Below are 24718 nucleotides of genomic sequence, written 5' to 3' on the forward strand. Positions count from 1 at the left end.
GCGCTATAGCTTCAACTATCCAGTGAGAGATTCTCTGCTTTGAAACGGCGGAACCTTTCGTACGGCCGCCAAAGCATACAAACAGTTGTTCTGTCTGTCTGAATAGGGCAGAACGCTCCAAATACACTCTGAGAGCCCTAACGGGGCAGAGTAGATTAGCGTCGTGTTCGTCTGCTGGGGACGATAGCGCAGTTAGGGAGATAACCTGTGCTCTGAAGGGAGTGGTGAGCACTTTAGGAATATACCCATGTTTCGGTCTAAGGACGACCCTGCAGTCGTTAGGTCCGAATTCTAGGCAGGCAGCGCTTGTCGAAAGCGCGTGCAGGTCGCCCACTCTCTTGACCGAGGCGAGTGCCAGCAAGAGCGCAGTCTTGAGCGAGAGCTGTTTAAGGTGCACGGTTCGGAGTGGTTCGAACGGAGGCCCTTTAAGAGCGTCTAGGACAGTAGCTAGGTCCCAGATCGGCACTGAGGGGGGGCGTGAAGGGTTCATCCTCCTAGCGCCCCTTAGGAAACGAATAATTAGGTCGTTTCTTCCCAATGGACGTTCCATTACAGGGTCGTGTGATGCTGTGATGGCCGCCACATATACTTTGAGCGTGGAGGGGGCGCGGCCCGCCTCCAGAAGCCCTTGTAGAAAAGCGAGTACGTTCGTAATCTCGCATGTTTCAGGGTTCAGGCCCTTGGCATTACACCAGACACTGAACACTTTCCATTTCTGGGCATATAAGCGTTTCGTGGAGGGCGCCCGCGCCTCAGCGATGGTTTTTAGTGCTCCGCTCGTGAGGTTCCTGGGAACCCGTTGAGGGGCCATGCATGAAGGGCCCACAGATCGGGGCGGGGATGAAATATCATCCCGTTGGCCTGACTGAGGAGGTCTGGCCTCAGTGGAATCGGCCGTGGTGCAGATTGCATTTGCATCAGATCTGGAAACCATGTTTGGTTCTTCCAGAGTGGGGCTATCAGCAGCACTGCGTCTTTCTCCTCTCTGACCCGACTGATGACCTGCGGTAGCATCGCGATCGGGGGAAAGGCATATAAGGGACGGCTCGGCCAGCTCTGGGCGAGCGCATCCATGCTTTTCGTGAAGAAAAGAGGGCAGTGCGCGTTCTCCTTGGAGGCGAAGAGGTCGATCTCCGCTTTGCCAAAGGTTTTCCATAACCAGTGAATCGTCAGCGGGTTGAGAGCCCATTCTCCTGGGAGAATTTTGTCTCTGGATAGCATGTCCGCCCCCTGGTTCAGGGCACCTGGCACATGCGCTGCTCTCAGCGAGCGCAAGTTGTGCTGGGACCATAAAATGAGTCTCCTGGCCATTGAATGCATGGAGCTCGACCTGAGTCCACCCTGGCGATTTATGTACGATACTACCGTCATGTTGTCCGTTCGGACCAAGACGTGTTCGTTTCTCAGCTGTGGGAGCAGGGCTCTGAGAGCCAAAGCGACCGCTTTCATTTCCAGACAGTTTATGTGTAGGCGCTTCTCCGGGTTTGACCAAAAGCCGGAGACAGGCCTGCCCTCGTAAAGGGCCCCCCAACCTATTTTGGAGGCATCTGTCGTTATCATCTTTCTCCTTGTGTTCACACCCAGACTCACGCCTGACTGGTACCAGTCGGCGGCTTTCCAGTGCGTCAGGGCTTTTATACAGCCGTGGTTCGCTCTGATTAAAAGGTGGCCCGAACGCCACGCGTGAGTAGGGACGCGGCTCTTGAGCCAGCGTTGGAGAGGGCGCATATGCAACAATCCTAGCTGGAGTACGGCCGATGCTGAGGCCATGAGACCGAGCATCCTCTGAAACCGCTTAACGGGGGCGAGCGCGCCCGCCCTGAATGATGTTGCAAGGCGCCGGATGGTGAGCGCGCGCTCTGATGAGAGACGCGCTGTCATTTGCATCGAGTCTAGAACTATTCCCAGGAAAGAAATCCTCTGGCTGGGAGATAGTATGCTTTTTGCAAAATTGATTCTTAGGCCCAGGCATTCTAAATGGCTGATAATCCAAGATCTGTGTGTTATTAACTGACTCTCTGATTGTGCTAGAATCAGCCAATCGTCGAGATAATTCAGTATTCGCACTCCCCTTCGCCTTAGGGGGGAAAGTGCTGCATCCATACATTTCGTGAATGTACGGGGAGCCAGGGACAGGCCGAACGGAAGTACTGTGTACTGGTACGACTGTCCCTCGAAAGCGAATCTCAGAAACGGCCTGTGATGAGGCGCTATTGGAATGTGAAAGTAAGCATCTTTCAGATCCACTGAGAGAAACCAATCTCCTGGGCGTACTTGCGCGAGGATATGCTTGGTTGTTAACATTCTGAACGAGCGAATCATTAGTGCTTTGTTCAGGTGTCTGAGATCTAGGATGGGGCGGAGACCGCCATCCTTTTTCGGGACGAGAAAATAGCGGCTGTAAAAACCTGCCTCGCTCAGAGAGGGGGGAACAGTTTCCACAGCGCCCTTTTCTATTAGTTTGCGCACCTCGGTGCGTAGAACATGTGAGCACTCTTTTCTCACTTTCGTCTCGACCACAGTCGTAAAACGTGGTGGTCTGCGAGCGAACTGGAGCGAGTATCCGTGCTTTACTATATTCAATACCCATTTCGGCATATCTGGAATATTTTCCCATGCCGCTGCGTGTACAGATATGGGCTGAATACAGGTTAGGGGCGGGCCGCTGTGACGCAGGGACCCGGCCAGCGAATCGCCTGAGCTCATAGCTCTCAGAGGCGCGGGCGCGCGCTGAGCAGCTGAGTGAATGGGCGCGTGTGTGATTACAGCAGCGCGCGCTGTGTCTGTAAAACTCGCAGCCTGGGCTGGGGTTGTGTTTGACACTGTAAGGACAGTGTTTATAAGTGGGGGTGCATAAACAGTGGTAGGCACACGCGTCACTTTTATAATGTTTCCCGCTTTTACTGGGGATGAATTTATAACTGTGTGAACAGTGCTTGTGTGTAGTGGTGCGTACATGACCGTAGGCACGTGATCTACATTCATGGGGTGCGCAGCTTGAGCTAGGAATGAATTTGGCACTGTTTTGACAGTATCTGGGAATGCACACCTTGTGGACATGTGAACCCTTAGTGACACAGGCAGAAAAAGACTCTTTTTGTGTTTTCTGTGCGTCGCCGTAAAAACGGCGTTTGTTTGCAGGTGAGCGAGCTCTGTGACTGGCCCATTGACTGCTGTATGAACATATCCAGCCGCCTGTAAGGGGACTGGGTAATGCTTGAGCTTTTGCAGAGAGAGTGGTCCGGCTTTTGCGAGACACGCACTCTCTCTTTTCATTCTTGTGGCTAGGACGGCTTTCGAGGCTCGGGGTTCAGCACAATCTTGGGCCGAGGACCCCGTCGCTCAGAAGGCGGCTTGCGGTTGTGAGAGCGCGAGCGGCGTCGAGCGTCAGCCTGAGGCGCGGGCTGAGAGGCGGTGGGGGCTGTTCTAGCCCGCTGCGGCTGCGGCGGCCTCTGTCTGCTCTGCGATGAGCTGGAGCGCTTGGGCAGGAAATGCCGCATAGCTTGTGAAGCATTCTGGGCCTCAGTGAAGCGTTCGGCGAAACCCTTAACCGCCGGTCCAAACAGCCCGCTGGTGGAGATAGGCGCGTCGAGAAATGGCGCCTTATCCGCGTCCTTCATCTCAGTCAGAGTCAACCACAGATGGCGCTCGAGAACAGTCAAATTAGCCATGGCACGGCCGATAGACTGGGCGGTGGCCTTCGTGGCTCGCAGGGCTATGTCAGTCGCGCTGCGTAGGTCCTTAAAGGCTTCGGGTTCGGGGCCAGACTCTTCCATAGAGCGGAGAAGCTTGGCTTGGAACACTTGAAGTACCGCCATAGAGTGAAGCGCTGATGCAGCTTGGCCGGCGGCGGCGTAGGCGCGACCGGCGAGAGCTGAAGTAGTGCGGCAGGGCTTCGAGGGGTGGGAAGCTTTGGCTTTCCATCCGGTGGTGGAGGGCGGGCAGAGATGATTGGCCACGGCCTCCTCGAGGGGCGGTGTTCCCTCGTAGCCTCTTTCCTTTGCGCCGTCCACAGAGGAGAGCGAGGAAGAAAAAGAAGGCTTTAGGCGCGCAGAGTGGGGGGCTTTCCACGACTTGGTGAGTTCGTCGTGAACTTCCGGGAAGAAGGGAGAAGGCCTTTGCCGAGGGGCCTGCTGGCGCCCCTGCAGAAACCACTCATCCAGTCGGCTCCGGGTTGGTTCTTCGGGAGAAGACCAATCGAGCCCGAGGTCTTCCACGGCCTTAGAGAGAACGCGGATAATCTCGCTATCCATGGTGGAGCCCCCGCTCGCGCTAGCTAGCGTCGACGGGGCGGGGTCGAGAGTGGAGCCCGGCCAGTCGTCCGATGCAGCGTCGATTGACAAGCTGTCATCCATTCCCCCGTCGTCCTCGGACGCGCCGAAAGTCACAAGGCCCACCGCTCTGCTAGAGGGGTGTGGGTCCGGCTGGGTGAACTGAACCGGCGGTGGGGAAGGCAAGAGCGGCGGTGAAGCACGCGGAGACTGGCTCGGCGTGACGTCACTGAGCTCAGGTTCAGGAAGCCTCTGTGAGCGGCGCTTTTTCTTAGTGCGCGGCTCGAACAGAGGGATGGCGGCGATGGGCTCGCTCACGGCGAAAGCGGCGAGGCGAGCCCGCAGTGCGGAGAGACCCAGGTCGTCACATTCGGGGCATCCGCCCTTGGTCAAAGCAGCTTCTGCGTGGTCCCGGCCCAGGCAGCGAGCGCAGATGATGTGACGATCCCCGTCCGGGAGAAGGTCTCTGCACGACGCGCAGGAAGGCATTTGAAACAACGCCTTGGAAAATTTGCTCTTTTACAAGTGTCGCAGAGCGAACAGATGTAAATACTTGCGTGAGCAGTACGCCGGATGGCTCAGTAGGATCGCGTTAGAAGGCGGCTGAAGGTGCCGACGTCCTCGTAGCAAATCCCGCTGGTATGCTTTTCGACGGCGAAGCTTCAATAATCCGGAGGATCCAGCGAAGAAGGTGTTCGCTGAAGGAGATTAAATCTAAAGAACTCTCATGACGGGGCGCCCAATATATAGCTCTTGGCCACGCCCATCTTGGCGGGCTCTGACGCGCGCGGGCGCGAAGCGCGCTCATTGGTCGCGCATTCAGAGTCGCCCCGTCATTGGTTCGAGCAAGTTGCCGCAGCACAGCCAATGACCGAGCTGCCTTCGTTCATTGCTGTCAGCTGTGCAGCTGCAATGCGTTTTACATAAAGACTTCAATATTCTCGAGAAAAGGAGTTTTCCCATAGCGTAAGCTACTTACGCAATAGGAGAGACCTCTCGAAAGGGAACAATGTGTTTCTCACACTGATGATGATACTGCTAACCATGTTAGAAACAGCTGTAAAGTTGTTAACCCAAGATCTATTCCCTCCTAGGTTGCATGTTTCATACAGTTCCTGCTTTACTCTGGGTTAGTAATATAACTTTTTTTGCCACCACAATTTTGTGATGCTACTGCCAGGTCTGTGCAACAAAAGTAGCCCAAAAATATCCCAAATTCTCTTTCTATCGGGCAGGCAAATTCTCATACGTATGGGGGTGGAAACCAACCCGCAGATTTTTTTTTTACCCGCGACAACAACTTTGGATATATATTTTGAATTAGCAATATTTGATTAGATTTCAGCACAAAAAGTCTGCATGATTATATATATATATATATATATATATATATATATATATATATATATGGGTACCATAACATTATCAGTTGACATTAGAAAGTTTTATGTATCATATTTTACTTATCTTTTCCATGATCTACTGCTTTTTAAAAACACAAATAATCTAATTACACTGTTAAATGTAACCTTTAGTAAATCTCAAAATGAAAGTAAAAATAAATTTTTCATAATGCTGTGATGCCTAAATTCTCTTGTAGCATTTAAAATGATTGATTTTAGTTCTCACATTTAATTTATTTAGACAAAAACGTATTTTATTTTTATACCATTTAACGGTTATCGACCACAACATGAACAAAATCATCATCTTATTGATATTGGCCAGGATTTTAATATCGGTGCAACCCTAACAAAAACAGACTGTTATTATATACTCTATGATTTGGATTTAACCAAAACTGATTTTTCAAGCATCTTCAACTTCAGGTACCTTTATGACCAGGGTTGTTTAACATTTAACCTTTCTTTGTTAACAGATTTCAGCTTTTTCTTTTTTGTTATAGGAAGATCACACTAAAACAGTACAAATAAATTAGTTGAGCTTCGGAGAAGAGTTTTTTAAAATGCTCCTTATTTCCTGCTGCAACAGACTTTTTTGTACCTCGTATAATCCAGAAAGAGCTTACAAAGCAACTCCACCTGTGTTTACACACACACACACACACACACACACACACACACACACACACACACACACACACACACACACACACACACACACACACACACACACACACACCCCCCCCCCCCACCCCCCCCCCACCCCACACACACACACACACACACACCCATCCCAGCAGTTCTTCAGCGTTTATCAATGCCGTCATCTTCTCAGCGTGAGACAGAAAGATAAATATGCGAAGTGCAAAGAAAACAAAGAAGAGAATTAAGGCCGTTTTCTCAGAAAGAGTGAGAAAACAATGTGTTTCTCACACTGATGATGATACTGCTAACCATGTTAGAAACAGCTGTAAAGTTGTTAACCCAAGATCTATTCCCTCCTAGGTTGCATGTTTCATACAGTTCCTGCTTTACTCTGGGTTAGTAATATAACTTTTTTGCCACCACAATTTTGTGATGCTACTGCCAGGTCTGTGCAACAAAAGTAGCCCAAAAATATCCCAAATTCTCTTTCTATCGGGCGGGCAAATTCTCATACGTATGGGGGTGGAAACCAACCCGCAGATTTTTTTTTTACCCGCGACAACAACTTTGGATATATATTTTGAATTAGCAATATTTGATTTGATTTCAGCACAAAAAGTCTGCATGATATATATATATATATATATATATATATATATATATATATATATATATATGGGTACCATAACATTATCAGTTGACATTAGAAAGTTTTATGTATCATATTTTACTTATCTTTGCCATGATGCTTTTTAAAAACACAAATAATCAAATTACACTGTTAAATGTAACCTTCAGTAAATCTAAAAAATGAAAATAAAAATAACATTTTTCATAATGCTGTGATGCCTAAATTCTCTTGTAGCATTTAAAATGATTGATTTTAGTTCTCACATTTAATTTATTTAGACAAAAACGTATTTTATTTTTATACCATTTAACGGTTATCGACCACAACATGAACAAAATCATCATCTTATTGATATTGGCCAGGATTTTAATATCGGTGCAACCCTAACAAAAACAGACTGTTATTATATACTCTATGATTTGGATTGAACCAAAACTGATTTTTCAAGCATCATCAACTTCAGGTACTTTTATGACCAGGGTTGTTTAACATTTAACCTTTCTTTGTTAACAGATTTCAGCTTTTTCTTTTTTGTTAAAGGAAGATCACACTACAACAGTACAAATAAATTAGTTGAGTTTTTTAAAATGCTCCTTATTTCCTGCTGCAACAGACTTTTTTGTACCTATATCGTATAATCCAGAATGAGCTTACAAAGCAACTCCACCTGTGTTTACACACACACACACACACACACACACACACACACACACACACACACACACACACACACACACACACACACACACACACACACACACACACACACACACACACACACACACTCTACAGTTGCATCTGATATAGTGCTAAAAAGCATTCAGTTAACAGATAAACATGTGCACTGATCAATGTGTTCTACCTTAATTCAAAAACAATAGTCTGAATTGTGTGGAATCAAACTGTTGTCTAGAAATATAACCCTCCAGTGACAAAGTGTCCATTTTTGACTACCTCAAAAACAAAGCAAACAAGAGCATGTGAATGCTTTCCTGTTCATTTTTCCAGTGTGTAACTTGTGCCCTTTAGAGTCTGCTGACAGACTGAGAAAAACATCCACAGTGACACTGAAGCGATTGGACTAGACATTTTTGCACCGAAGGAACGCAAGAATTACACCAACATAAAGTCAGTTCAGGGACTTCATGTAGTGAGACTCAAATTTTCACTTTCTGTTCCCCGTTTCAGAATGTGAGTGTGCAAGACTTTAATTTTCTGTAGGGGATATCAAAATTGCTGCAACTTGTAACAGCATCAGTTCAACCAATGAACAACAGGGATGAAATCACTCTCAAAAGTGACCACCATTATTATATATTTTTAGAGCTATTGACTGATGTTAAATGCTGAAGGAGAGTCAGTCAGTCTCTTAACAGAAGAAAACTAACAGTAAGAAATTCAAGTCAAGCAGTTTCAAAGGCAAACAGCAGGATAGCAGCAGATGACCAGTGTGTCTGATAAACTTGATAATATATTTATATATATATATATATATATATATATATATATATACACATACATATAGACATTATTAAGTAGCACTGATGGGAGCACATGCATTGTAAGTCTACATAGAAATTTAATTGATGCATAGACTAGCATACCAACCAGGAACATAAAGGTGAAATTTTATAGAATGTCCAACTTATTTTTATATTATTAATAATAATAATAATAATAATACACTTTATTTTATATAGCGCCTTTCAATTCACAAGGCACTTTACACAATAAAAATACAAAGAGAAAAATAGCCTAAATTATAATAAAAAAGTAAAAATACACAGATAGAAATAAAAAGACAGCATACAAAAAACAAAAGAACACACTGGAATACAAAATAATTAAAACTATTAGGAAAAAGCTAACCTAAAAAAGTGAGATTTTAGGTTAGATTTAAAAATAATTCGATTTTGTGCATCTTTAATATGAGAAGGTGTCGCTGTCCCAGTTTAAAACTAGATTAAAGACGCATCTATTTAGCCAAGCATTCACATAATGCTTACCTTTTATACTACTGTTGAATCAAATCGAATGCATTAATATTATGAACAGCAGCTATGCTAATTATCTCCCATCTGCTCTTCTGCCGTTATCTCGGGACGGTAGTAAATGGCGTCCGTCAGCTCCAGTTTGTATTCAGCCTCTCACGGAGACTTCAGATCCCCCAACACCTGTGATGAGAAGACTAAACGCCTGTGAAGAGACGACTCAATGCCGGCGATATGTTATGCCCGAAATTAATACATGATTAACTAACTATATTTTTCTATGTACATCAGAAATGCACTTTCTGTAAAGCCGCTTTGAAACAATATGTATTGTGAAAAGTGCTATACAAATAAATTTGAATTGAAATTGAAGGAAGTGCATTCCAGAGTCTAGGAGAATAGGAAGACAAAGCCCTGTCCCCTACAGATCGCAAACGTGTCTGTGAAACAGCCAAAAGACCAGCTTGAGTGGAGCGCAAATGACGCTTAGGAATATATACAGTTAAAAGGCCAGACCATGCAGTGCCTTATATGTGAGCATAAGGATTTTAAAATCAATGCGGAACCTGACCGGGAGCTAGTGCAAGGACTTCAGTATTGGAGAAATGTGTTCATTTCTTCTGACTCCAATCAGGATCCTAGCAGCAGAATTTTGCACACATTGCAATTTGTTGAGTGTGGTTTTAGGAATCCCAGCAAGAAGTGCATTGCAGTAGTCAATGCGGGAAAAGACAAAAGTATTGAGAAGTCTTTCAGTCACTGGAAAGGATAGCATAGGGCGAAGTCTAGCAATATTTCGGAGATGAAAAAAGGAATTATTAACAGTATATTGCACATATGTGTCAAAACACAAACTCGAATCAAATATAACCCCTAAATTGTTTTATTTAGTTTGGAACTCCAATACAGAGCCATCCACGGTTAACATTAGTGAACCAGCTTTACGAAGCTGATGAGGAGAGCCAATAAGCAAGACCTCTCTCTTATCACTATTAAGACACAAAAAGTTTTGGGTCATCCATATCATTAAGGAGTATCTATTTATCATAAATCGGATGTATCATCTGCATAAAAGTGATAATTAAGCCCAAGTGATCTTAAGAGCAATCCAAGCAGAAATATATAAATGCGAAAAAGTAAGGGGCCTAAAATTTAACCCTGGGGGACACCAGTAGTGACAGAGCCAATCTCAGACTTGAAACCACTCATAAAAACAAACTGGCAGAGATAAGATCTAAACCAGGTCAAAACAGTCTCAGAAACACTAAAGACAGTTTCAAGTTGGTTGAGTAAGAGGTTATGATTGACAGTATCAAAAGCGCTAGGATCAAGAAGTATAAGGATGGAGAGATAACCAGAATCTAAAGAAATTAACAGATCATTGGTGACCTTGACCAAAGTTGTCTCTGTACTATGGAGTTCACAAAAACCAGACTGAAGGGGCTCGAAAAGATTGTTAACAGTAAGGTGATTGTGTAGCTGCAAAGCCACAACTCGTTCTAGCGTTTGTGCCAGATAGGGGAGGTTTGATATGAGGTGATAATTATTTAAATTGTCCAAATCAACATTATGCTTTTACGGAACCTGTGTTACAGCAGCAGTTTTTAATGCTGCTGGTACAACACTAGAGCGCAGAGAGTCGTTAATATTGCTGAGAACAGCCGACACAAAGAGTTAAAAAGAGATTTAAATAAGCTTGTTGGGAGGGGATCAAGCGTGCAAATGGTGGCTTTCATATGTGATACCTCCCTAGTAAGTCAATTTGAGAAACATTTGTAAAAGATGTGCCAGAGAAACTAGGAAAGCAGAGGGTTGAAGAGAAAACAGGTGTAGCATGAATTAGGGTATGGATTTGATGGATGGGGATGGATGGGCAGATATGGATGGGGAGATGGATGTATGGATATGATAGGGAGATGTATGGATGGGAATAGATGGATGGATATGGATGGGGAGATGGATGGATGGATGGATATGGATGGGGAGATGGATGGATATGGATGGATGGAAATGGATGGATATGGATGGGGAGATGGATGAATGGATGGGGATGGATGGATGGATGGGGATGGATGGATAGGAAGGGATGGATGGATATGGATGGGGAGATGGATGAATGGATGGATGGATATGGATAGGGAGATAGATGGATATGGATGGATGGAAATGGATGGATGGATGGATATGGATGGGGAGATGGATGAATGGATGGGGATGGATGGATGGATATGGATGGATGGGGATGGATGGATGGGAAGGGATGGATGGGATGGGAAGGGATGGATGGGGATGGATGGATGGGAAGGGATGGATGGATGTGGATGGGGAGAAGGATGAATGGATGGACAGATGGATATGGATGGATGGATATGAATGGATGGAAATGGATGGATGGGGAGATGGATGAATGGATGGGGATGGATGATATGGATGGATGGGAAGGGATGGATGGATGCATGGATATGGATGGGGAGATGGATGGATGGATATGGATGGATGGATGGATATGGATGGGGAGATGGATGGATGGATATGGATGGATATGGATGGGGAGATGGATGGATAGATGGGTAAAAAAATAAATAAAGAACGAACAAACAAACAAACAAAAAAAATAATGAAATAATAAAAAGTAGAATAAAAGCAAAAATACAGAACATTTACTATTTTTATATGATATCCTCCTGATCAAATGTATGTGTCCCTTCTCTTGATGTCTCCCCTGCTGTTTAAATACATCAAACTGTCTGTCACTCACAGACTAATGCTAGACGCCACTGACCAGAGGGCTGTCAATCTGAATCTAAGCTCAGATGTTGACACTATGTCAACAAACCTATCAAAGATTGTACTAGATTTTTTAAAACATTGTCAGCCTCAATCTTAAACATCAAACGTGCAAACAATGGCTAAGCCTACATGTATAAATAAAGAAAATCTGTGTATGTAATGGAGCCACAGTCATGTCGAAGCGAAACTGGTCAAACTCAACAACCCAGTGCAAACAAATAATTTTAAGGTGAAACCAATGCAAATATGTGCTTTCCCTATGGTGCATTACACACAAATGCACAAAAAACACACACATTTTTTTTGAGGGACGTTCAGAGGCCAGGAGGCTTTTGGTTTCTGTCCAAGTGGTTAGGACTGTTTGGTTTTCCCAGGGCATGGGAGTAATTTTCTCAAATTCCTAGTCTAAGACCTTTTCTCCGTCAGGCATCTGGAACACGCAGTGAAAAAAGGCGCAAAGGCATAAGCAATCCCTCAGATTATATAATTCACAACCAGTTTGACACACACATTCTGGTTTTATCTGAAAATGGATTTCTATTTTAGACTATCCAGGCTGTTTGATGCTTAAAGATTTATGAGTCACCCATCTATAAATAAAAAAACGTGAATGCCCACAGATGATAGTAATGATTATGATTGTATGTTTATGCAACTATAGCTTGTCATGTGACTCAAAACATGGATCTCTGAAATACAACTGATTATTTTGCTCTAGTCAGATAAGGTGAACCTGTCCACTGCTTGTAAGTGTTTGACTGACATGCCTCATATTATCAAAGCGACAGCGAGAAATTAATGTTGGCATTCAAAATAGAAATGTATTCTCTGCAGGGGAATCAGAGTTTATTGTCCATCCGAGAGATTGCGAGGGGTCACTGAATGTTCTCCTCTTCAACCAGTCCTGGGAAGAAGACATGCTTCAGGTCACTTCCCACGTTTTATTTTAACAACCAGTCACTGTGACAGCATCTGTGGGCTCCTTCGTCTTTGCTATTCTAACTTGTTTCCAAGAGATACACAAGAAAACACACCCGAACATCTCAATCACTTTTACAGACTGACCACAAACTATATATTACTAGAGCATTGTAATACAATCTCAACTTAAGTTAAAGGTACAGTAAGCGATATCTGAGAAACGCAGTTGAAAGAGCAACACTTGTGTCCACTCATGATGGGAGAGGAGAGAGTGAGCAAGAGGGATTTGAAGAAACTGTAGAAAGAGAGATGGCTGAAAGACATTACAAAAGAGAAAAGCTCAGAGGAATATCACTGGAAAAAGAAGGGGTGTGATCAGGCAAGAGCTTTAGGACCCTCATCAATATTAGAAAAGCTTTCCAGCACTCTTGCTTGTATGTGTGTGTTTATTCTGTGTTCTTCCTTGTCGTTCATCCTCTTTGCTTTTTTTTTTGTGAAGCATTATTTTGCTTTGCTTCAGCCATAATAAAGAGACATCCACTATTGGATTGCGTGTTTGTGCATTTTGGGGGCGGAGCAATGAAGGGAGGGGTGTGTTTGATTGGGTTGATTTCAAATATCAACAGTGATTCTCATAAATCACTTACTGCACCTTTAATGCTTTCTGTACACCTAAAGACTTTGAAAAGATTTAGAAAAGACTTTCTAAGCTTATCAGCTCACATCTACAGACTTGGGTTCACAGATTTTAGTCTTAGACTAAAGACTTGCGATAATATCAAACATGTTAGATATGAAAGACTGGCATAAATCGGGTCGCCGACTGCAGATTATCACCTCACATTTAACGATCGAGACGACGGGAGCGCGCTGAAACTCCAGTAAGATTCCTAAAGACTGCCAGTCTTTAGTCTGGGACTGTGAAAATCCTTTGGTGTACACCCAGCATAAGACAACAAGATATTATTGCTTTAGTGTCTTTATGGATATAAATGTATCAGAAAAAGCAAAAACAGTACCCACATATGCCTGGAAATGGGTGTTTCTTCAACTTCAGGTTCTTTTGTGACCCAAGGTTGTCTGTTTTTTTATGAACATTTAGCCTTTCTTGGTTAAAAAAAATCAGCTTTTTATTTTTGTTAAATGAAGATCACACTACAACTGAAAAAAATGTTGTGAGTAATACTTAGTGACAACTATTAAATTAGCCTTAGCAAGAAAAGAGCATATGCTATTTATTCCAAAATTGTTTTAAATGTAATTTGTATTCACCACTGTCATTTCAAGCACATCAGAATTCCATTAAACAAAATACATCAATACATATTTTATTTGATCAAATAAATGCAGCCCTCATGGTTCAAAAACATTAAAATCATGATATGGTAGTATTTACAGTATACACTGTTGAACTTAGTGGACAAAGTAAATAAAATAGTGAGACCATAGCTGAAGAAACACCCATATATGGTTATATACAGAACACATGAAGAGGACAAAAAAAGCTTTGATAAGTCAGATAATCCTTTAATCTATTAGAGCCACAGAATTTAGGGTCCCAACAGCCAAAATGGGAGTAGATGCTTATAGATTATGCTGTGTTTCATTATTGCTGATGATTATGCCATGGGTGAATTGTAATGAAACATCTGACATGAAAGGACAATAATTTAGTACTTTAAAAGGAGGTTAAAAGAGGTCAAAAATGAAGATCTAAAGATCTAACAAAATAAGGTTCTGTAGTATTTGCGACATGACTAGATTAGTAAGCAATAAACAACGCGAAATCAGAGGGATATTATACTATGATTCAAAACCAATCTTAACTACGAGGCAGCATAAGACGCTTAGAGAGAGTGTCTTTTTTGGAACATTGTGGGTTATCAGGGATCATATGTTAATTAACTTCCTCTCATTAAATCGACAGTGTTTCTGTTCTACACCATATTGACCTAAATAATCATCACAAAGCCAAAGAGAGCGAAAGCAGGAGTCGAATTCAGTTACATGCTTACTGTTATAAACTTAAATCAATGCCAAGCAAACAAATAGTGCTTCCTGAGCCAATTATGTGTGAACAAAGCCGAGAGCAAAATGCACGCGATATACTGTATAATACTTAAAAATGACCACTTTTAATCATAATAGAAGCAACATATTGGGCAGTAAAAGTCAGGAAATATTACCATCATCTATATAATCTATTATTAATATTAGAAACTAATAACTGTTTAGTGAAATTTATGTACTGTATATTCCATAGACTTAAGCATTAGGAAATCTTTTTACATTATACTAAAGTATACTGTTCTTTATCTAATATTCATGCAGTTTTCACTTTAACACTTCTTGACTAATGCCATGATGGGATATATATACCTATTTTAAGGTTGAGAGCTCACATTAGACTTCGGTGTGAAAGCTGGTGGCTCTTTAATGTTTTGCCGCTTCAGTGCTGAGCACTGTAGCCTGAAACCGCAACATACAGCACACAGTCGATATTGCTGCAGGCAAGCATATAATAGTAACAGCAATTATACTTGAGAAATGGGGTCTTTCCAGGACAGAAGATATGGTTAGGACCACAAATGCTCTGCGCATCCAAAAAACACACTGTTTAAAATGAACAAAAACTATTCTTTTATTAAATTCCAGCCTGTGTTTTTCATTCGAGGATATTTTGAAAGCAAATATAAGCAGGATATGTTTGAACAACATATAATGTGATTATACAGTACAGATGGATCACCTAAAAAAGAAAACATTATTAAAAACAGTATGCAACCTTTTAAGCTTTACTATATAAACCTCTGTAAATGGTCCAGAGGAAAAAAAAAACTATTATAAATACCTTGCTTTGAACCCTGATTTGCTTTTTTACTACAGCTCATATTAGCTATATTTAATCAGTCGGACTGAAAAAATACAGCTATGTGCTGATCCTGGCTTATCAGTATTACAACTCTCCAACGTCTTCATCAGCTTAGCACACACACTTGGAAAAGATGCAGTGTGCCACCAACATCGCAGTCCAATGTTAATGTTAAGTCGGTGCTCGCAGGAATAAGATAAGCCTGCCTTTTGAAGAAAGATAGAAATCTGTAACTGTGCATTTTCTTTGACACTTCAAAAGACCCCAAACTACCCTGGGGTGGCAAAAACCAACCAAATGCAGGGTTATGTGAAATGTTCACACACAAACAGATGCCAAAATGTGAATAAATGAAACATGCTCTTGTGGAGAATTTTTTTTTTTTTTTTGTGAATGATGATGTGGTCAAGAGCCATACCATGTGATTCAATATTTTCCAGGGATAATAAGTGGAGAAAACGGTCAGTTGATAAATTTCTATATAAATGCCTCTGAAAAAAAACTGAACCATGCAAACCAATCGATGATGGTCAAGCATTACATTTATTTTATTTAAATGCAGTTTAGTAAAAGGGAACTGATAATGAATTTCTCTCCATCTTAATATGCATCATTACACTTTCTTTGTAGCAGTTGATTGTATAATAGTAGCTTGTGGCGGTTTCACATAACCACAAATAAGATAAAATTATAAAACCAGGGCTGGCATGTTTGCGAACAGACCTGTCTTACTGTATATTACTTATATTGCACCACAAGGGCAGATAGAGAGAGAGATAGAGAGAGAGAGAGAGAGAGAGAGAGAGAGAGAGAGAGAGAGAGAGAGAGAGAGAGAGAGAGAGAGAGAGAGAGAGAGTGAGAGTGAGAACAAAAAATGGAAAAGACATAGAAGAGATGAAGTGACAGATATATACAAAAGAGGGCGAGGAGGCCAACAGTTATGTCTTGGCCACTGGCACAACTAGCATACTTTGGCTGCTGCGTCAGATGTTTCCTTTGGGCTAAGAGCCAGAAACACAAAGAGCCCTGAGAGCAGATAAGCAGACCGAGGCCTTGAAGGAGCAGCAGGCCTAAAGTCTCCATGGGCCTATTGGTGAAGAACTGCAGCTGCACTGGAGGAGTATTGACTACAGCTGGTCCACCTTTCTTCAGCGTGTGTCTTGGCCTAATTACCAGTATGGCGGTGCCAACAGCGGGTCTCCAGACACTTCCATGCTGCATCCAGAGAGGAACCAGGCCACTGGATAAAGAAGCCCCTTAGAGCAAAGCAAGCCCGCTATACGTAATTAGGCACTAATTGTACAGCATCCGGAAGGGAAGCGGTAAACAAAACAGATCTGCGAAGTATAAACTTCAGTATTGGTATAAAGTTGCAGTACTGAGCTTTCAAATAAACATGACTGTGATGAACTGAATTAAGGATGAATTGCAACTACTATGTGATGTCCTGACCAATGGTATAGTTTTTTGGGGGTTTTTTGCCAGATGCCAATACTGATATCTAAATATGAGTGTAGCACATCACTGCTAAAATGGCTATATATAAACAGTACTTTAATGAAAACAAATAAGACATCTACAATTCAAAATATATTAAAATAGAAAATAGATGCAGCCTTGGTGAGCATAAGAGACCCAAACTTTTGAATGGAAGTATATCCGAGATTTTCAGCTTTTTATAATGGCCCAAGTATTTTTGATTTATTGGCCTGACCAATAATTCAATACATTAATTTTTCAATTTAGTAGTGGTCGACCAATATAGTTTTTTTCATGGCCGATGCCGATATTTTAGAGAGCAGGGTGGCCGATGGCCAATATAAAGCCGATATTTATACAGGCCTATATATATATATATATATATATATATATATATATACAGTATATATACAGTATATATATATATATATATATATATATATATATACTTTATATTTATTTTAATCAATATTTAATAAATTAGAAATAAATGAGAAAAAAAATCTTTAAAAAAACATGCTTATACTTTAGATGGCAACTTCTTGAATCTGCAATCCTATTACAGTATTTTTAACAAATAAAGCAGGCCTAATTGTTTAAAATATATGAAATAAATATATGATATAAAAATATATATATGTGAATAAAAAGGAAGAAAACACTAACAGGGCATTCAGTAATCTGGTAATTTCATGCGCACTGGTAATCATATTTTTTCAAATAAATACTTTTTTTGACTTAGATTTTTGACAAGGTAACGCTAATTTTACAAACAGCACACAGTGGAAACGATATGAATATGACACAGTGGGCAACTGGATATAAGCACAGCGTATTTTAAAATGAAGGATTTAAAGTTCTTCGATCGGGTCTCCTGTGAATTTGATCTTCTGTTCACATTCACTCACTTCACACGGACCAACTGTCACTCGCAGTAACACGTTTATGCAGGCTACAAAAGCACACTTCACAAGATATCACAGCTGGATTCGATTAAATCTGCAAGGTTTGTGAAATTACATGTTTATTAGATATTCAGCGATTTGTTTAAATGATGCGCATTTGCTGAATGTTGGTGGTAAATGAGAAAGTATTTTAGCCAGATTGTTTGCCTTTTCTGTTACAAATAATATAAAAACAAACACTTTACTTTTTCGCATACAATTTACTTTCTTTGTTTACCAGTTCTGTCTAAGTATTGGATATGACTGACAGAGATCGTAAACTAATAAAGATGGAGAATGTGAGTGAGCGCTGTGAGATCAGGCTCTGGTGTTCTCAGCGCCGGCCGTCAAAATAAAAGTCCCGCTTCCAACACATCGGCCAATCAGAAAAACTTATCGCCCGATGCCGATATTTTAAAAATGCCAAATATCGGCCAATATATCGGCCTTGGCGATATATTGGTCGACCACTACAATTTAGCCATGGTCAGTATTGATTTTATTCAATCACTCTTAGGGCTGGGTAAAAAAAATATTGATTTCTCGATTTTAATAGATTATCATTTTAACGAACCGATATTGATTCTTAAATCCCAAGAATCGATTTACCTCAGATTTACCTCAGAAAAACCATATCCAGTGACCGGCATGAACTCGTTAGTCAGCTAGAAAAAAATTACTCTAGAAAGGAGCATTTTGCTAAATATATGCACCACATTACATATTCATTATAATTGTTTATGTTCTCCACTATTTAATGCATGTTTGAATAAGTCTGGCAAGTTTTTTATGACAGCCACCATTTAAATGTTTATATTTCATATAACTTTACTATTAGAAAAATAAATAAAAGTGTAATTTAAGTGTTTGTATACAAATCAGTAAATCTTTACCTTCAATATTAGGCTATAGTAAGCTAATGAAAAAATTTTAATGATACAACTGACTCCCATAGTTTACAGCATTGGTTAAGAGATTTGTTTTCCTTGAGAAAATGTATTGTACCTCATATCCAAAATGATCTATACTGAATCGAATCGAATTGCAAGCTTGTGAAACGAAATCGAATCGAATTGTGAAATTTGTCTGAATACCCAGCCCTAATCACTCTAAATACGTCTCTATTGACTTAAACTGTGGAGAAATTGGACTCTGGTACAAAACCTGAGCTGTGTATTATCTCAGAGGTGAATAATGTGCAATCCCCTTATGGAACAAAGAGCTTGTGTTTCTTTCAGAGCATAGCAAAATGGAGGACATCTCCTAACAATCAATGAATGTAATAATTACAGCCAAACCTTATTGATCCACACCCATTTAATTAGACAATCTTATCCAGCACCTCAAATAAAAGTGCTGAACACACAGAAGCGGGTTTAGAGAGCTACTACTTACAAACCACTCAATCAATGAGTCCAGGTATTTACACTAATGCCAGGGGCAGCATGAATCTGTAAGAACAGGCTATTCTAATCAAATCATCCCTGATGTGAAGTGCCAATGTTCCAGAGAAAGACAATGAGAGATGCCTTAGGAGGCACTGAGCATCTCAATCCGATAGTTTCAAGGGCAGATTGCAGATCAGACAAGCCACTGATGTGTTGTATTTTATAATGCCACCCTCCCCCTATGTTTTTCACCAGAATAATAATAAATAAAAAAATCCGCTTTGTAATCAGCAGAGACCCAGTCTTGTGACCCAGATTTCAGCAGCGATGGGTTATCAAGGTCATGGGGATTGGTGAGTTAGTGGAGGATGATGCAGCTTGAGGACCACCAAGATTCAGTTTGAGGACCACCAAGATTCAGCTCTCTGGACCTCATGAGATATTCAGACCTGCCCGGCTTGAAACATGTCCAATTTTAGAACTTTCCAAAATGCTATCTCCTGTGACGTAGCTGCATTCAGGCCAAGTGCTCTATATTGTAGGTTCACTGACAAAAAAAAATCTATAATTTGTGTCTAGTAGTCTGTCTGGTCACATAATGTACTTGGGCACTTCAGTCAGACTAAAAAAATATATATCATTATCAATGTCATTGCACAAGGTACAAAACAGGCATTAAAAAAAAACAACAACAATCAATCAGTCAATTTAGGCTGAGCATCTCAAAATTAGCTTGTTAGGGTTTTTTAATGATTGTAGACTTGGATTTTTTTTATCCCTGTTGTTGAATGACGGTAGCAAACACTAGTTTTCCCCATTGTATCTCTTATTCATTATTATATGTGACCCTGGATCACAAAACCAGTCACAAGTAGCATGGGTATATTTGTGGCAATAGCCAACAATACATTGTATGGCTCAAAATTATTGATTTGTCTTTTATGCCAAAAACCATTAGGACATTAAGTAAAGATCATGTTCCATGAAGATATTTTGTAAATTTCTTACCGTAAATATCTAAAACATTTATTTTTGTGAGCGAATGGAGCACGATCGCGAACATAAACGGACAACGTTAAAGGCGATTTTCTCAATGTTTCGATATTTTTGCACCCTCAGATTCCAGATTTTCAAATAGTTGTATCTCGGGCAAATATAGTCCTATCCCATCAAACCATATCAATGGAAAGCTTATTTATTCAGCTTTCAGATGGTGTGTAAATCTCAATTTCAAAAAATGTACTCATATGACTGGTTTTGTGGTCCAGGGTCACATATGTCAAGTCATAGGAGACTAGGGGCCCTATCATACACCAAGCGCAATGCAGCGCCAAGCGCGATGAAAGTGTTTTTTGCCAGTTTTGGCCTGATGCAGTTAACATTTTCATGTCCTGCGCCACGTTGTTTAAATAGCAAATACATTTGCTCCTATTTGTGCGCCCATGAGCGCGCTGGTCTAAAACGAGGTGTGTTCAGGCGCATTGTTGACGCTTTGCTATTTGGAAGCAACTGAAATAGACTGCGCCACTTGACCAACAAAAAACTGGTCTACAGTCAATGGCACAATCATTTTTTGTTATTTAAAGAGCGCGTTAGTAATGTGCCCCTATAGGCGGGTCCACAGTAGTGGTCGACCGATATGGGTTTTTTGATGGCCGATGCCGATATCTTAGAGAGCAGGGTGGCCGATGGCCGATATAAAGCCGATATATATATATATATATATATATATATATACACACACACAGTAAACAAGAGTAAAATCTCTTAGAGTAAACAAAGTTTCTGTACCACAGTCCATTATAAACCACATCATGGATAAAGTTTACAAAGCCATAGTCAGGTGAGGATCAAGGGTCTTAATACGTAATATAATAATAGTAATCAGCTGATTGTCTCACGAACGTAACCAGCATATTTCCCCCCACATAGCAAACCCATAATACAGCGAGGGAGAAGAACCACATGAAACTATGCAACTATATATTTTTTCTAACAGGGTAGTAAAAGTTTAGATGGCTAATATGAGCTGTTACTATGGCTGAGCTGGTTAAAGCGTAAAGCCTTGTTTATACTCGACGCGTCCGCATGAGCCCAAAGGTGCGTGCGGCAAAAATAACGTGATTGTAACAGCGCGCGCGCCTCGCATCCCCTAGACACCATTTACTACACACAATAGGCTTTTTTTCTCTTGGAAACTCGATCGACTTAAAATGCTTCCAAGATCGACGGGTTGGATAATCAGCTGTCTCATGAACGTAACCAGCTCATTTATTCCCACATAGCAAAGCCATAACACAGCGAGGGAGAAGAATTAAGTTACATGAAACAATCCAACTACATATTTTACACTACTGACAAGGGAAAAGTCAATACTCACGGTGTTTATGGCTAGCTTCTAGCTTTCTGCTGCTTCTCTTTCAGAGTAGTGACGAAACGCGCTCTGTAGCGCTGTTTGTTCGCTGTCGCTACGGTAGAAACATGACGTCACAATATGTCGACCTTCATAGAAGGGGATTCCCGCGCCTATGTAGATATAAAAGCCTCATTCTAAGGTAATAAAAACATTACGGTTTATTAAGTAAGTTCTTTATACACCACTGAACACATAGTTATGGATGTCAGATTGCATTTCTGTTAATAGATACTCAAAATTTTCACACATTGCACCTTTAAAATAACTCATCCCATGTCCCTGACATGTAAGCCTTACAAACATTTTCATGCACAGTCTGATTCATGCACGTTAAACATCGTAAAATACATAATACAACTTATTATAAATACTAAAACTGTTCATAATTAAGACAAAGGGCATTTGGACATTTTGTGGATTTCAAACGTTAGTAGAACATGTTCATAGTTAATGGTTAAAAGCCAATGCAAAATTTCCTCATGCAATATGACATTCATTCGATTGGTGTTGCTTAAAGGTGCAATGTGTAAAAAATTTTAGTATCTATTAACAGAAATGCGATATGACATCCATAACTATGTTTTCAGTGGTGTATAAAGAACTTACTTAATAAACCGTAATGTTTTTATTACCTTAGAATGAGACATTTATATCTACATAACCGCGGGCACCCCCTTCTATGAAGGTCGACATATTGTGACGTCATGTTTCTACTGTAGCCGACAGCAAACAAACAGCGCTACAGAGCGCGTTTCGTCACTACTCTGAAAGAGAAGCAGCAGAAAGCTAGAAGCTAGCCATAAACACCGTGAGTAGTGACTTTTCCCTTGTCAGTGGTGTAAAATATGTAGTTGGATTGTTTCATGTAACTTAGTTCTTCTCCCTCGCTGTGTTATGGCTTTGCTATGTGGGGATAAATGTGCTGGTTACGTTCGCGAGACAGCTGATTAGTACTCTTGTCATTGACCGTAAAACAACGTTACAGGAATCACCAACCCGTCGATCTTGGAAGCATTTTAAGTCGATTGCGAAGAGTTTTCAAAATCAGGGAAAAAAGCCTATTGTGTGTGTCTAGGGGATGCGGAGGCGCGCGCTGTTACAATCATGCCATTTTTCCCGCACGCACCTTTGGGCTCATGCGGACGCGTCGAGTTTAAACAAGGCTTTACGCTTTAACCAGCTCAGCCACAGTAACAGCTCATATTTATCCAGCTAACCTTTTACTACCCTGTTAGAAAAAATATATAGTTGCATATAGTTTGATGTGGTTCTTCTCCCTCGCTGTATTATGGGTTTGCTATGTGGGGGGAAATATGCTGGTTACGTTTATGAGACTATCAGCTGATTACTATTATTATATTACATATTAAGACCCTTGATACTCATCTGACTATGGCTTTGTAAACTTTATCCATGATGTGGTTTATAATGGACTGTGGTACAGAAACAGTGACAATGTTACACACTCTTGGCTTACTCTGGCTATTCTCTGCTGTCTCAGACGACGATATGTTTGTCCAGTTTCAGCCACCATAGCTTCTTCGAAAGGGAGGGGTGAGCAGTTGGCTGAGCCCTTAGTGCAACTCGGAACCGAACCGCTAGATGTCGCTAAAAATCACACGCTGCATCTTTAAAGTGTAAAAGTAGGTTTCTCTGGATTACTGTAAAGTCATCACATCTCATAAAACATCTCCAGAAAAACATTCTGGAAAGGACTTCAAGCATTGTAGAGCATGTAAACAGACAATTAGCCAGCAGGTCTGGCTTGTGTCTGCATGTAACAACACTTGACATCATATCCTACGATGGCTAGTAGAGTAGGTTGGAAGAAATGGATGGAAATCAATGTGGAAAGTCTTGCAAGATTTTTTTTCTCATAACAATACTCTTTATAAAAGATGCTTTTCTTTTTAAAACAGTATTATAATTAATAACAAATGAAATGGTTTAAGTGGTTATTGAACAACATAAAAATGCTCTTGCGATTCAAATGCTCTTTCCTGTTCCTCCCTACATGGCAGTTTGTGGTTGATTGTTTGGAAAGGAAAGTAGCTCTTTTCTATTACCTAGGATTTGTTTAGTCTGATTGGCGAGCAGGGTTGACCGTTGATAGGATTAAGTGAGTGAGCGTCGCCAGATGACTCTAGTGATGTTACTCAGCCTCATTTTAATACAGTCTTAAAGCTCATCTTGAAGTCTGCCCTTGTTCCATTTAAATTAATCACAGTTTCATCCAAGTTCAAAGGCAGTGCCTTCTCTGGCTTCAATAAGGTTGGACACACTCTCCTCAACATAATCATCTTAGCGCCACTTTCTGGCCATGTGATTAGTTTCTCTCTAAGTAGCATACATCTCTTCTTTACCTGCTAGTATCTGTCTACCCATTCAAACTACCTACTGAGCCAAGTGGTTTTATAACACAACTCCTCCCAAAAAGTATTAGCATCTTTGATAATTAAGTAGCACAAATATTTCCTCGTAGGTCAAAATGTTTTGTCTAAAACACTGTAGTAAATATAGCATATTCATGTATAATTTGCTCTGTCCATTTGAGACGCAGATCATTTGCTTTGTCCTCGTCTGACCTCCCACATCACTTAAAACTTATGGAACAGAGAAGCGTTATATATAAGTAAAGACAGACAGACAAATAGACAGATAGATAGATTAAAAAAAAAAAATATATATATATATATATATATAAATCTTTAAATAATATGTAATTAAATGCAAATAATTTATAATGCTATTATATATATATATATATATTGATATAAAAGTTTTGGTTTAGATAATATATTTGTGAGTGTATATATTATTATATTTAGATATATTATATATATATATGTGTGTGTGTGTGTGTATACAGTATTTTTATACACACACAAACATATATATCATATATATATATAAATAATATATAGAGACACATATTCCGTAAAAGACTTTTATGTTACATGCAATTAA

The 24718-nt window shown here is 40.8% G+C and overlaps 1 protein-coding gene across 1 annotated transcript in view; it reads right to left on the bottom strand.

Annotated features, from left to right (window-relative positions):
• slco3a1a (solute carrier organic anion transporter family member 3A1a) overlaps window positions 1-24718 on the bottom strand; it is a 72435-nt gene that overhangs the window by 22229 nt on the left and 25488 nt on the right. The gene's annotated exons all lie outside the window — the stretch shown is intronic.

Source organism: Siphateles boraxobius, unplaced genomic scaffold, assembly GCF_051911475.1.
Source record: "Siphateles boraxobius isolate OS27281-9 unplaced genomic scaffold, OSU_SipBor_1 32, whole genome shotgun sequence".
NCBI classification, from domain to species: Eukaryota; Metazoa; Chordata; class Actinopteri; order Cypriniformes; family Leuciscidae; genus Siphateles; species Siphateles boraxobius.